The sequence below is a fragment of the Staurois parvus genome, unplaced genomic scaffold (genome assembly GCF_062004578.1).
Source record: "Staurois parvus isolate SC_StPar_1 unplaced genomic scaffold, SC_StPar_1.0 ptg000581l, whole genome shotgun sequence".
Lineage (NCBI taxonomy): Eukaryota > Metazoa > Chordata > Amphibia > Anura > Ranidae > Staurois > Staurois parvus.
Window position 1 is genome coordinate 1,704,146 of NW_028318377.1, and position 12,334 is coordinate 1,716,479.

Here is a 12,334-nt window from a genome sequence, read left to right on the forward strand (position 1 = left end):
ATACACATTACAAATAGGGGCAGTCCTCCCATGAACAATAAAACAAATATTTCACATTAGGATAAACATCACACACTGAATAGATAACAAGGTAAAGCTGACATCAGACTAATCCCATCATGCAGCAGATTCCAAGAAGACTTGCCAACAGACAAACAATAGGTGTCTCAGTTAACTCAAATAACTATGGAATGCACACCTAGGTGGAACACAATGGGAGAAAGATAGTAAATACATAACACCGTAATAAACAGATTATATCAAGAGTCCTCAGCATCAGCTTTGTTTTCAGCTGAATATATTATTATCTTCTTAGAGTCTCAGAGACTAGGAGGGGGGGGATGAAGCAGTCAAGGCTGGTTTGGGCACAGAGACTCCAAATCTGTCTACTGGTCCTCTAGTTCTCAGAGTCTGTATGTTTTGGGGAGATTTGGACTTGAATCCGAAGTAAACTGTTCCAAAGATCCCACCAGGCACACACCAAAGAAAAGAGCCCCCTCAGATGACAGGGCCATGGTCAGCAGGCAAGCTTGCAGTCCCCCCCCCCCCCCCAAAAGCTCCTGTCTGGGTTGGGTCTGTCACATGCACTATTTGCAGATAAAAAATATGTTCGTTTTTTCCCCCTGCAGTCTGTAAATAATTGTACCCACGATCAGTAGATCACTAGTGCAATGCCAGGCTCCTGCAGACTCTCAGTACACTGTTTTCCTGTACATCCTATGTGGACAGGCAGTTACTAAATTGCAGCAAGAACCAATGAACTATGAGAGTGTTCACCAGGACTCTTGCAGTTCATTGAGAAATACAAGCAAGGGGGGGAGGAATTTGGGGGGAGATAAGACAAGAGCTGCAACATGCTACGTGTTCCAGACCAAAAATAGGTGGAACATGTTCCAAATGGGAACTTATCCTTTAAGAATTCTCTTTGGCAGGGAGCAGCAATTTTAATAATGTTTTATGGTCAACAATAAAAATGCCAAAATCATTTACATTTTGCATTAAATTGTAGTATTTCAAATATATGTCAATATATTTGGGAAGAATATTTTTAAAATATATTTCAAATATATTTTTCTTCCATATGGGACAATAGCGAAGGGTTAACTCCTCTGTCAAATTCTTTTTGCTGTCTGCGTCCTCATTGAGGAGATTCATCCCTTTTTTTGTTCTGGTAATCATTGTGACTTTCTAAGAAAACGAGCGGAAATCCAAAATTTCAGAGCTGTCCCCAGAACAAGAGGTAAGGGTAAATCTGCCTTTGGGGACCCCTGTTCTGGGACAACTCTCTAAGAGGTAATTCCACTCACTTTGGTAGATTTCCTTTAACTTCCTGTAGCATCTCTGGGACAGAAATTGAAGAACAATATCCCCAGTGTTAGACAGAGAGCATAAATATACCCAAGCAGGGGTTTTTACCCTTCACTAATCTATAAAAAAAAGTTTTAGAAAGTTCTAGCTATACATAAACTTATAAGTAAAGAATGTTCTTTGAAAAGTAAGTGATCCCTTAGTGAAGATGAATTTGCATTCACTCTAGTAATGTGCCAGCAAATTTTTTTTCTTTTTTTTTTTAAATTTCCCTACACATAATTTGATGTTCAAAATGAGTACAGATTCACCTTATTCAAGTAAGCTAAGGCACAGTATGACTGTCTCCAGTACTTAATTGATATGTCTGTTTTAATTACAAAAGTAGCAAAATGCTTCATTAATAATATTGATCTGCGAATCCTTCCCTTATTAAATTATACTGCATGAAATTGAGCTGCTTGCACTTTGAACCTTGCTGCTCATATGGGTGATTAAATAGCACAGCTAAGTTAAGTATAAGGGAAACTGAATATAAATTTTCTGATGCATCTGCCTCTGTGTATTCTCTGGTGATACAATAAATTAACCGTGATGAAATTCTGATACTTGCCATATTGCCTGTGTCAGCTGAATACACTGCCATCTGGGTCACCAGCCATTCATTTCACATGTATAATACAACTTGCAATCTGTTTATTATTTTCTATGAAGTTATTATATCACAGAAAAAAAAAATGATTTATTTGTTATCTTATGGGTTTTCTTATTCTTTTGGTTAAATTTAGAGCAAGTGGTTTGAAGTTTATTCCAAAGGACTTTCACAGTTGTTTAATTGTCTATGGTGATTGCTCTGATTATGGAAATTAATTATGTATGAATTCAATAAAAACTAGAAAAGCTACAATTTCTGGGGAAATTGTGTGAAGTGTTCTTGCCTCCACCAGTAGTCTAGGGCTTGAAAATGAGGGAGCGATGGCAGTTTAGAAATCATGTCCTGATTTTTCAGCTCACACTCTAGCTTTTGTCACTCTGCTGCCTGCTCACACACCTGGGTTCCTATGGCTACTCACTCTACAGCAAGGGCAGAGAAGAGCGGTTAAAAACAAACTGCTCTAACTTGCTCACTTCACTGTCTGTTGTCATCTTCAGACGGTTGTAGTTTAAAAATTATAAATCCTGAAGAGCTTTATATTGTAAGAATCACAAGACCCAGACCTACATTTTGATGCATAGTATGTCTCTGAAATATTAAAAATGAAGGCACAGTCGCAGTTTAGAAATTGCCCTTCAAATTTGAGGTGGCTAGAGTGGAGTTTCAATGAATGTCAATGGGCGGCATGAGTTGCAAACAAATGGTCATATTGTAAAAACTATCAGGACTATGGCTTAGCCGTGGACATTTTTAGTGGCAGCAGGGATAGCTGAATGTTTTGATATAAGATTTGTGTAGGTGGGCTTGAGAATGAGGGAGTAATTGCAGTTTAGAAATTATGTCCTGATTTTTCAGCTCACACTCTAGCTTTTGTCAGCTTCCACTCTAGTTTTGAACATTCCACCATTCATTCCTATGGGACCAATTTCACCACAAAAATGCAGATATTTCGTGAAGCATTCGGCGAAATGTTCCACAAAGTAATAGCACACCAATCAGGAACAATCCGCACGTTTCGGTTTATTACTGTCTATGTAGTGTAAAAACTGTGGGAGGAGTTAGGGTGGTAAATTTAACTATAATAATAAGAATATATATGTGAGATAACAGTAAGTGGTCTTGCCATGCAAGAACACTTAATAATAAAAATTATGATTCAATCGGCATGTAATTGTATGTGCAGCTCAGGCCCCATGGCTTGAGAACTACACGGAGACTGTAATGTTTTAGTTTGCTATTCAAAGTGACAAAGTAATACTTCTGTCTTAGAAGGTTGTGTTGCAACTTGCCATTTCCTGACATTCTAGTTAATGCCATTGAAGTTGAATATGTTTAGCTTCACTGTGTGAAATCACAGCCCTAGAACAACTTGTGGAATTCCTGATAGAGAATTGGGGTTTGTACTTTTACATTTTGTTTTTGTTTTTTTAAATGTTATTTAAAGTGAACCTGTGGTTAGGCTGTGGACATCCAAGTGGTTACATATTCTTAACAAGCAGTAAATGAGATTTAAATTGAATTTTTACTGACCTCTGTAGCTGCAGGTAATTTAGAGCAATTCATCCTCAAATTTCATGTAAGCACTAAAGTCATTGCCAAAGTCAGCTCAGCTTCCCCTCCTAGCAGTGACTCATCAGCTCAGCTCTCCCTGCCCCCCTTTCCCAGAAGTGAATAAATAGCTTCCCTAGTCAGTGTCTCCTCAGCTGAGGGTGTCGGAATTGTCCTCCTACGGGCCGTTCTCCAGCTGTCACCTCTCCTCTCACTGTCCTCACCAACTCACTCACAGAGAGCAGATGAGACCTGGGGCACCGACTTTGCTAATAATGGGGTTCTGACTTCAAACATAGGGGGATCTAAATTCTGATAATTGGGGGCTCTGACTCTGGGAATGGGGGGCAATGACACAGACAAGGGGGCTCTGCGCTGGGCTGGAGGAGACTGGGAATGAAGGTGAACTCATATTACCTTAAGGAATACAAGGAGCTGGGTACTATCTAGGAGTACAGGGAATCTGGAGGGGGTCTATAGGGGGGTCTAGTGTTTTTAGAAGAGGGAGGTATAGAGGGGTCTGGTGTTATCTAGGAGTACAGGGGGTATAGGGGGTGTGGTGTTATCTAGGAGTGGGGGGTATAGGGGGGTCTGATGTTATCTAGATGTACAGGGGGAATAGGAGGTCTGGTGTTTTCCAGGAGTTGGGGTATGAGGGGTCTGGTGTTATCCAGGAGTACAGGGTGTATGGGGGGGTTCTGGTATAATCTAGGAGTACAGGGGGTATGAGGGATCTGGTGTTATCTAGAAGTAAAGGGGGTATTGGGGGTGTCTGATGTTATCTAGGAGTGGGGAAATTCAGGGAGTCTGGTGTTATCTAGGAGTGGGGGCATATGGGGTTTATCTCTATCACCCCCTCTCTCCCTAACACCCTCTCTCTTTCACACCCTCTCTCTCTCCCCCCAGCCCTTTTTTCTCTCTCATTCCTCCTCTCTCTCACCCTCTTTGTCTCTCTTACCCCCTCCCTCTCTCACCCCCCGCCCCATTCTCTCTCCCATCGCTGAAGAAGTGGAACCTAAAGAGGAAGGGGTGGAGTTTACAGATGAAGGGGTGGATCCCAAACATGGAGGGTTGGGACGAATTTAGATGGGAGAGGTGCCCGATTTTAATCTTGCCTAGGGAAGCACAAAACCAAAATCCACTACTGCTTTCACCCCCTTCTTGTGCAGGACAATTTTCAGTGCTGTCACACTTTGAATGACACTTGTGAGGTCATACAAAACTGTACCCATATTACATTTTTATCATTTTTTTGAGACAGATATTTCTTTTGGTGGTTTTTAATCACCACTGGGTTTTTTATATTTTGCTAATCAAATGCAAACAGACCAAAAATTAGTTACATAGTTTCTGTTGCAAAATTTTTAAAATAATTTTTCTTCTGAACTGATGTGCGCTGATGAGGCTGCACTGATGGGCACTAATGAGGCTGCACTGATGGGCCTCTGATGAGGCTGTACTGATGGGCACTAATGAGGCTGCACTGATGGGCCTCTGATGAGGCTGTACTGATTGGCACTAATGAGGCTGCACTGATGGGCCTCTGATGAGTCTGTACTGATGGGCACTAATGAGGCTGCACTGATGGGCCTCTGATGAGGCTGTACTGATGGGCACTGATGAGGCTGCACCGATGTGCCTTGATGAGGCACTGATGAGGTAAAACTGATGGGAACTGATTGACGTCACTGATGAGCACTGATAGGCAGCACCAATGGGCACTGATAAGCTGCACTGATAATCAGGACCACTGATGATCAGTGCCCTGATTATCAGTGTAAATGTGCCCTGTCAGTCTTGCCAGTTATCGGCTCCCCTTTCCTCACAACGTTTGTTTACATGGGATCAGCTGTGATTGGACAGAGCTGATCACATGGTAAAGGGCCCCTGTGATTTTTCCTTTACCTCAATCTGTAATCAGTCATGTCCAAAAGACACAGCAGTCACAGAGCCTGCTCAATGCTCACCCCAGTGTTGCGTGTAGCAGGCGTATTTTGAGAGGACATACATGGATGCCCTCCCAGAACAAGAGAGCCATGCTGTAGACATCTATCAGCTATGACACGGTACTGAGGTGCTTAAAATGTATATACTGCTTGTTAAGGGTAAACAAATACTTAAATGTCCATATTCTGGCCACAGATATACTTTACTTTTTAATGATTACCAAACTTACAAAAAACTCCAAAAGCACCTGAACATGAGTTTAGGAGCAAAAGTATGCATGAGGCCTTAGGCATGAGTTTAGGTGCTTTTGGTGTTTTTTTTTCAAAGCCCCTGAACTTAACTCAATAAAAGCCTATGTGTCCATGTACAGATAGGCTTTTACCAGAATTTAGGAGCAGCAGAGTTTAGAGGCAGTTAAATTTTCCTCTCCTGAATGCAAAATCACGTTCAGGAGAGGAATGTTTTGGCCAAAAACCTCACGAGTAAAAGTGCCTAAGTGTTACCTGCGTTTAGTACTTGGGCGACTATTCATTTCAATGGCTAGCCAATGAAATGAATAGACATCCAAGCGCTCAATGCGTCTAAACGCAGTACTGAATTTCCACGCGTTTTTGCTGATCTTAGCATTTTTCTACTGCCAGGAGAGTTAACGTCTAGGGGAGTTCCAGTGTACATGTAGTTTTACACGTCTCTCGCCTACAGGTGCTCACTCATTGACAGTAAGTCTATGAGTAACCGTCTACGTGTGTAAAACGCGCAAAAAGTTTTAATCCTGTAATCTGCTGTTCAGCAAATGTTATGGACTAATATAGAACCCAGAAATATTTTGTCATCTTTTCATTATGTACACATGAGGTTCCAGTGGAAAGTTGGATGTGCACCTGAGCCAACGGTGGTCAAGTGTGCAAACATTTGGAGTGGTTCCATGTATCTATATGCTCAAGACTTTCAGGTGGACAAGAACTGCAGAAAGTGGATCTAACTGTTGGATTCTACGAGACATGTTAGAATCTGGCTGCTAACTCCACTAGGTTCCTCCTATAACTAAGAATCGCTTATGACCTTTTAAGCATGACATCTTCTGTAGTAGGCCTAAACTCATTAGTCAAGAAAATAAGCACCTCTGCACTAAAAGCTGCTGTATACGATATAAGAGGCCAACTGTTGAGACGTGCACCGGGCCCCTGCGGCTTTTAGCCATCCTTATTTACTTACGTGATAGGTGGTTTTTGTATAAGAGTCCCCCCTGCCTTTCCCCCTTCATGTCCATTTCTGCAGACTTCAGAACTTCTGATGATTTTGGTCATAGAGAAAATGAACACAAACCCAAATTGCAGTATGAGGAACAGTGGTTTTACCATACGCTTTCATAAAATACACCAGAGGCTTTGATAGAACGAGCCCTTAATGAATGACTTCACTGTGGCTTTGAAATGAGCCTTGGTGGAACAAAATCCAAAAAGCAGCTCATCATGGGAGTATTTCTTTTGCTATAGCTGTATCTGTATTCAAGCCACCAACCTGCTTTTGCTTATTTAGCCGTATTATCTTTATTACAGGGATCATATTTTTGGACAATATTAGAGTCAAGAGCTGATTTTAGAGGTTTTTAATTCTACTATCTACTACTAAATCTACTGTTCCGTGAAAGTGGAATGTGAAGAAGTGACAGTACTGATATATTTGATGTGATAATTTGAGTGACATATTAAACCTGAGAAATTTGTTAATGATGAACTCTAGGCAGATATAAAAGACACAAATAATGGAGCTCTGTAATCATTAAGGGCCAATTCACAACATGATGTTGCAATACTGCACATTACATGGGGTTGGGCCACTGTGAATGGCACCCTACTGCCAGCCGTCAAAAAAATTGCAGCAGCAGGTGATTTATCCATGCCGTGTGGTGTGGATAGAGCAGGGGCGGACTGACCATTTGGAAACTCGGGCACTGCCCGAGGGCCCGGGGTCAGTATGGGGCCCCATGAGATGCCCCTGGTACCTTTTTCATAGGCTTTTTTGAGTTTGGGAAAGGACACAGGGGCCCCATGATCTCCTATTGACCGGGGGTCCCATGAGTTGTCAGTCCGCCCCTGGGATGGAGGAATCATGTACTTTGATTAATACATAGCACAGTGTTGGCTTCTGACTGCAATAATAAGAAACCCCCCCTGCGCTTGAATGGATATTCCCTACCCTAAGCTGCTCACACCTTCCTTTAACTACAAAGCGAAAATAACTGAATAAAAATGGTGTAGTGCAAAATAAATACTATAACATGTGCATCAATATATGAGAAATAAATCAATATATGAAAAATAAATAAATAAATACATAAATGACATGTAAACACACACAAGTGAAATATCACAACCTATAAAGTGACCCCCCAGCAACATATATATCCCCAATCTGGGGGATCAAATTAAAGTGAAACAAGTGATTCCCTACTCGGGAATGCAACTATACATAAACACAAGTGCAAGTGTACAATAATCATAAACACAATATGTGATAAATCATAAATGTCCACTCAAATGAAAGTCCACTAAATCCACTAATTTGTGCACAAAACACAAATAGATCATGTGTAAATTGAATCAGCACAACGTGAGGTGAAATATGGTGCCAAACAACTCGTGATATTGTATCCTTAAGGGGCCAGAGCGCCCCCTCACCTCCTCACAGTGACCACGAGGGCCGGCTCGCTTTATGGATAAACCACGTTCGCACAGGAACTACCACGTCACCGAAAAGATCCTCCTAGATACTCCAGCAGACTTAATAATCCTTCTGAGCTCTCCAATCACCTGGTACTCACACCAAAGGATCATAGCAAAGACAAAAAAGATCCTCCATAGTGTGAATCAGTATTTTATTCAGTCAAAAACATGATAAAATTGCCCACTCACATAATATAAGTGTACATCCAGCTTTTCCCCATACTATGGGTGTACTTGCATGGTTCCTGGTGTCCCAATATGGCACCTGCGCCGGAAATGCGGTACACGGTGACAGGACGTCCGGTGCGCGGTGACGGCATTTCCAGCACGGGCGCCATATTGGGAGACCAGAAACCATGCAAGTACACCCATAGTATGCTCAGGAGGATTATTAGGTCTGCTGGAGTATCTAGGAGGATCTTTTCGGCGACGTGGTAGTTCCTGTGCGGACGTGGTTTATCCATAAAGCGATCCGGCCCTTGTGGTCACTGTGAGGAGGTGAGGGGGCGCTCTGGCCACTTAAGGATACAATATCACGAGTTGTTTGGCACCATATTTCACCTCACGTTGTGCTGATTCAATTTACACGTGATCTATTTATGTTTTGTGCACAAATTAGTGGATTTAGTGGACTTTCATTTGAATGGACATTTATGATTTATCACATAATGTGTTTATGATTATTGTACACTTGCACTTGTGTTTATGTATAGTTGCGTTCCCAAGTAGGGAATCACTTGTTTCACTTTCATTTGATCGGGGATATATATGTTGCTGGGGGGTCACTTTATAGGTTGTGATATTTCACTTGTGTGTGTTTACACGTCATTTATGTATTTATTTATTTTTCATATATTGATTTATTTCTCATATATTGATGCACATGTTATAGTATTTATTTAGCGCTACACCATTTTTATTCAGTTCTGCCGGCAATCAGCACTTGAACCAGAAGTTCATTTTTTAAGGGACACTGTGCAATCTATAGTGTCACTCAGCCCACCACATGTTATCTATGTCTTGAACAGCATAGCCAAAATTAAATAAAAAAGGAGGTGAAGGGGCTTCCTTGGGGTGCCCTTGGGTAAAGGGTCCCTCCAAATTATACACTGGTGCCACGTCCTAGTTAGACTAGTCAATAGAAACAAAAAAGCTACAAATGGACTTTATAGGCACAAAGACTAGAAAATCAATGTTTGCTTTATTTGACATATATATCACACATAGACCATAGTATTAAGAACCTATTTGGTAATATCCCCGCAACGAATGTCCCAGAGCCCACCATATACAAAAGGAGTACAACCAGTGATGAGGCATGGAAAAGACCACCAGGATGATCCTATCGGGGGGTGAGGGACATTCTGACTCTGGAGAATTGGCCCGACATGACAACCGTCGCTTCCTCAGGGGATATTTGTATGTCTAGAAAAGATACATAAACTTAGAAACAAAAAAGCATAGCCAAAATAACAAATCATCTAAATTCAAATCAAATTAGAATAAAGAAAAACAGAAAAGAATAGAAAATAAAACAAAAGAAAAAATGTAATAAAATAAAATAAATTAAAATAGAAATAATATAGCCATCTTCCAAAATGTTTAATTTCAAATAGAATAGAATAGAATGAAAAAGGAAAAATATAGCTGTCTTTCAGAATTTGAATTTTGAAATTTAGAAATTTAATTTTTAAATAGAATAGGATAAAATAAAAAGAAAATCGATCTAAATTTGAATTTCAAAATGAATAGAATAAAATAGAATAGAATAAAATAGCTGTCTTCTGAAATTCAAATTTCAAAATTATAATTTCAAATAGAATAGAATAAAATAGATTATAGCCATCTTCTGGAGTTCCAATTTTGAAAAGAATAAAATAGAAAAAACTGAATAGTATAGAATGCAATGGAATAAAATATCAACAGAATATAGTAGAAAATAAAGAATAGTACAGAATAGAATAGTATAGAAAAGAATAGAATAGAAAGGATATAGTCTTCTTATGAAATTCAAATTTTGAAATTTGAATTTCGGATAGAATAAAATAGAAAGAAAATAGCTGTCTTCCAAAATTTAAATTTCGATTAGAATAGACTAAAACAGAATAGAATAGAACAGAAAAGAATAACATAAAACAGAATAGAAAAGAATAGAACAGAAAAAATAAAAAAATAAAAAATAATTGAATAGAATAAAATAGAATAGATATAGCCATCTTCTGAAATTCACATTTCGAATTCGAACCAGCTTTCAAATTCGAACCAAAATTCGAACAGAACCAGCTATTCTTCAAAATGAATCCAGATTAATTCGATATTTTAGATTCAAATACTTCTAATCCATTAGATAAATTTGAATCTGGCAGAAAATGAATAAACAAAATGAAATGAATTTTGTTACGACTGCAACAAAACGAAATTAGTAACTTAACAAATCGATCTGAAGTGAAAAGAAACAAGTTTTTTACATTCTGTAAATGTCTATTCACAACTAGTATTTTTTTTATTTTAATTACGCTTCCCTTTGGGATTGTAGGCTCTTACATGCAGGACCCTCCTGACCCTCTTGTCTTGAATTGCATTGTAACTGTACTGCCGTCATTTTGTAAAGACCTCCACCAATTTCTGCGCTATTTACATTTGATTAATATATTATATATCTAGACATATGGACATGGGCAGCACAGTGGCTAAATGGTTAGCACTACCGCCTGGCAGCACTAGGGTTGTTGGTTTGAATCCCAACCACGGCACCACCTGCCTGGAGTTTGCATGTTCTCCCTGTGCCTGAGTGGGTTTCCTCTCGGTATTTTATTTATTATAGGTACTTATATAGCGCAGTCAATTTACACAGTGCTTTACATATATATTATACATTCACATCAGTCCAAGACCTTCAAGGGGTGTACAATCTAAAGTCCCTAACTTACATTCATACATACACATACTAGGGCCAATTTAGACAGGATCCAATTAACCTACCAGCATGTCTTTGGAGCGTGGGAGGAAACCAGAGTACTGAGAGGAAACCCACGCAGGTACAGGGAGAACATGCAAACTCCGGGCAGGTGGTGCAGTGGCTGGGATTTGAACCAATGACCCTAATACTGCCAGGCGGAAGTGCTAACCATTTAGCCACTGTGCTACCCACTGGGTACTCTGGTTTCCTCCCACACTCCAAAGACATGCTGGTAGGTGAATTGGTGCCTGTCTAAATTGGCCCTAGTATGTGTATGTAAGTTAGGGACTTTAGATTGTACGCCCCATGAGGGTTAGGGACTGACGTGAATGTACAATACATATGTAAAGTGCTGTGTAAATTGACGGCGCTATATAAGTACCTGAAATAAATAAATGCAGACATTATAGTAAGTCACATAGCAAAACACCACAAGATCAATGAACAGAGTATCTCAGCATGTTTCTTCATTTTAAGTGTTACGTGTTATTGTTACATCTTGAGGTTTCATCTTGTAGGATTGGGGGGGGGTGGTAAATGCGTTCAATCACGCTTCCCTGTAGCTTTGACACATGAACACCATATTGTTGCTGGGTGGATTGTTCAGAGCTAAACATTTATGAAACGTGGTGTTCTCTCCTCTGATCTTGGGATACACTGGAATATCAGGAGTGACGAGCTCATCTGCTGTTTGATGTTGCTTTGAACAAGATGCTACAGTCTTGGTTCAACAATGAAAGATCCATAAGGTTTCCTCCATAGGGAATCAAATCCAGGAGCTGAATATTATTGGGGGGGAGGGCGGGTGAGATGACATTTATGAATGCGAGTTGTATTATTCTCACTGGGTAATCTTCTTTAATATTTTATATTTCACAGACTTTGCAAAGCTTATTTGCCAATACCGAGTCACTGACCCCAAACAAGTATGCTGTAAATATAACAAGTCAGTTGCTAAAAGTACTGAAGCCAGAGGGTGGGTATGATAACCGAGCAAGTAGTATTTTCAGGAGCAATAGCTAGAGGCAGCCTCCACATTTCTTTCAAAATATAAAAGATACAAATAAATGCACCAATACATTTATGAATATATCATGGCACTTGTCATCACAGAGGACAAGGAGGCACTCTACGTCTGGACAAAAAGAAATGTAATCTCCAAACACGGAAAGGTTTCTTCACAGTAAGAGC

At 39.9% G+C, this 12,334-nt stretch overlaps 1 long non-coding RNA gene across 1 annotated transcript in view; it reads left to right on the forward strand.

The window, feature by feature from the left end:
• Positions 1-8,537: 8,537 nt before the first annotated feature.
• The window catches only part of LOC149450139 (uncharacterized), a 58,574-nt gene continuing 54,777 nt past the window's right edge, over positions 8,538-12,334 (forward strand). Inside the window, exon 1 of the long non-coding RNA XR_016315288.1 lies at positions 8,538-8,682. This is a non-coding gene — a long non-coding RNA (uncharacterized LOC149450139). The remainder of the gene's footprint in view (positions 8,683-12,334) is intronic.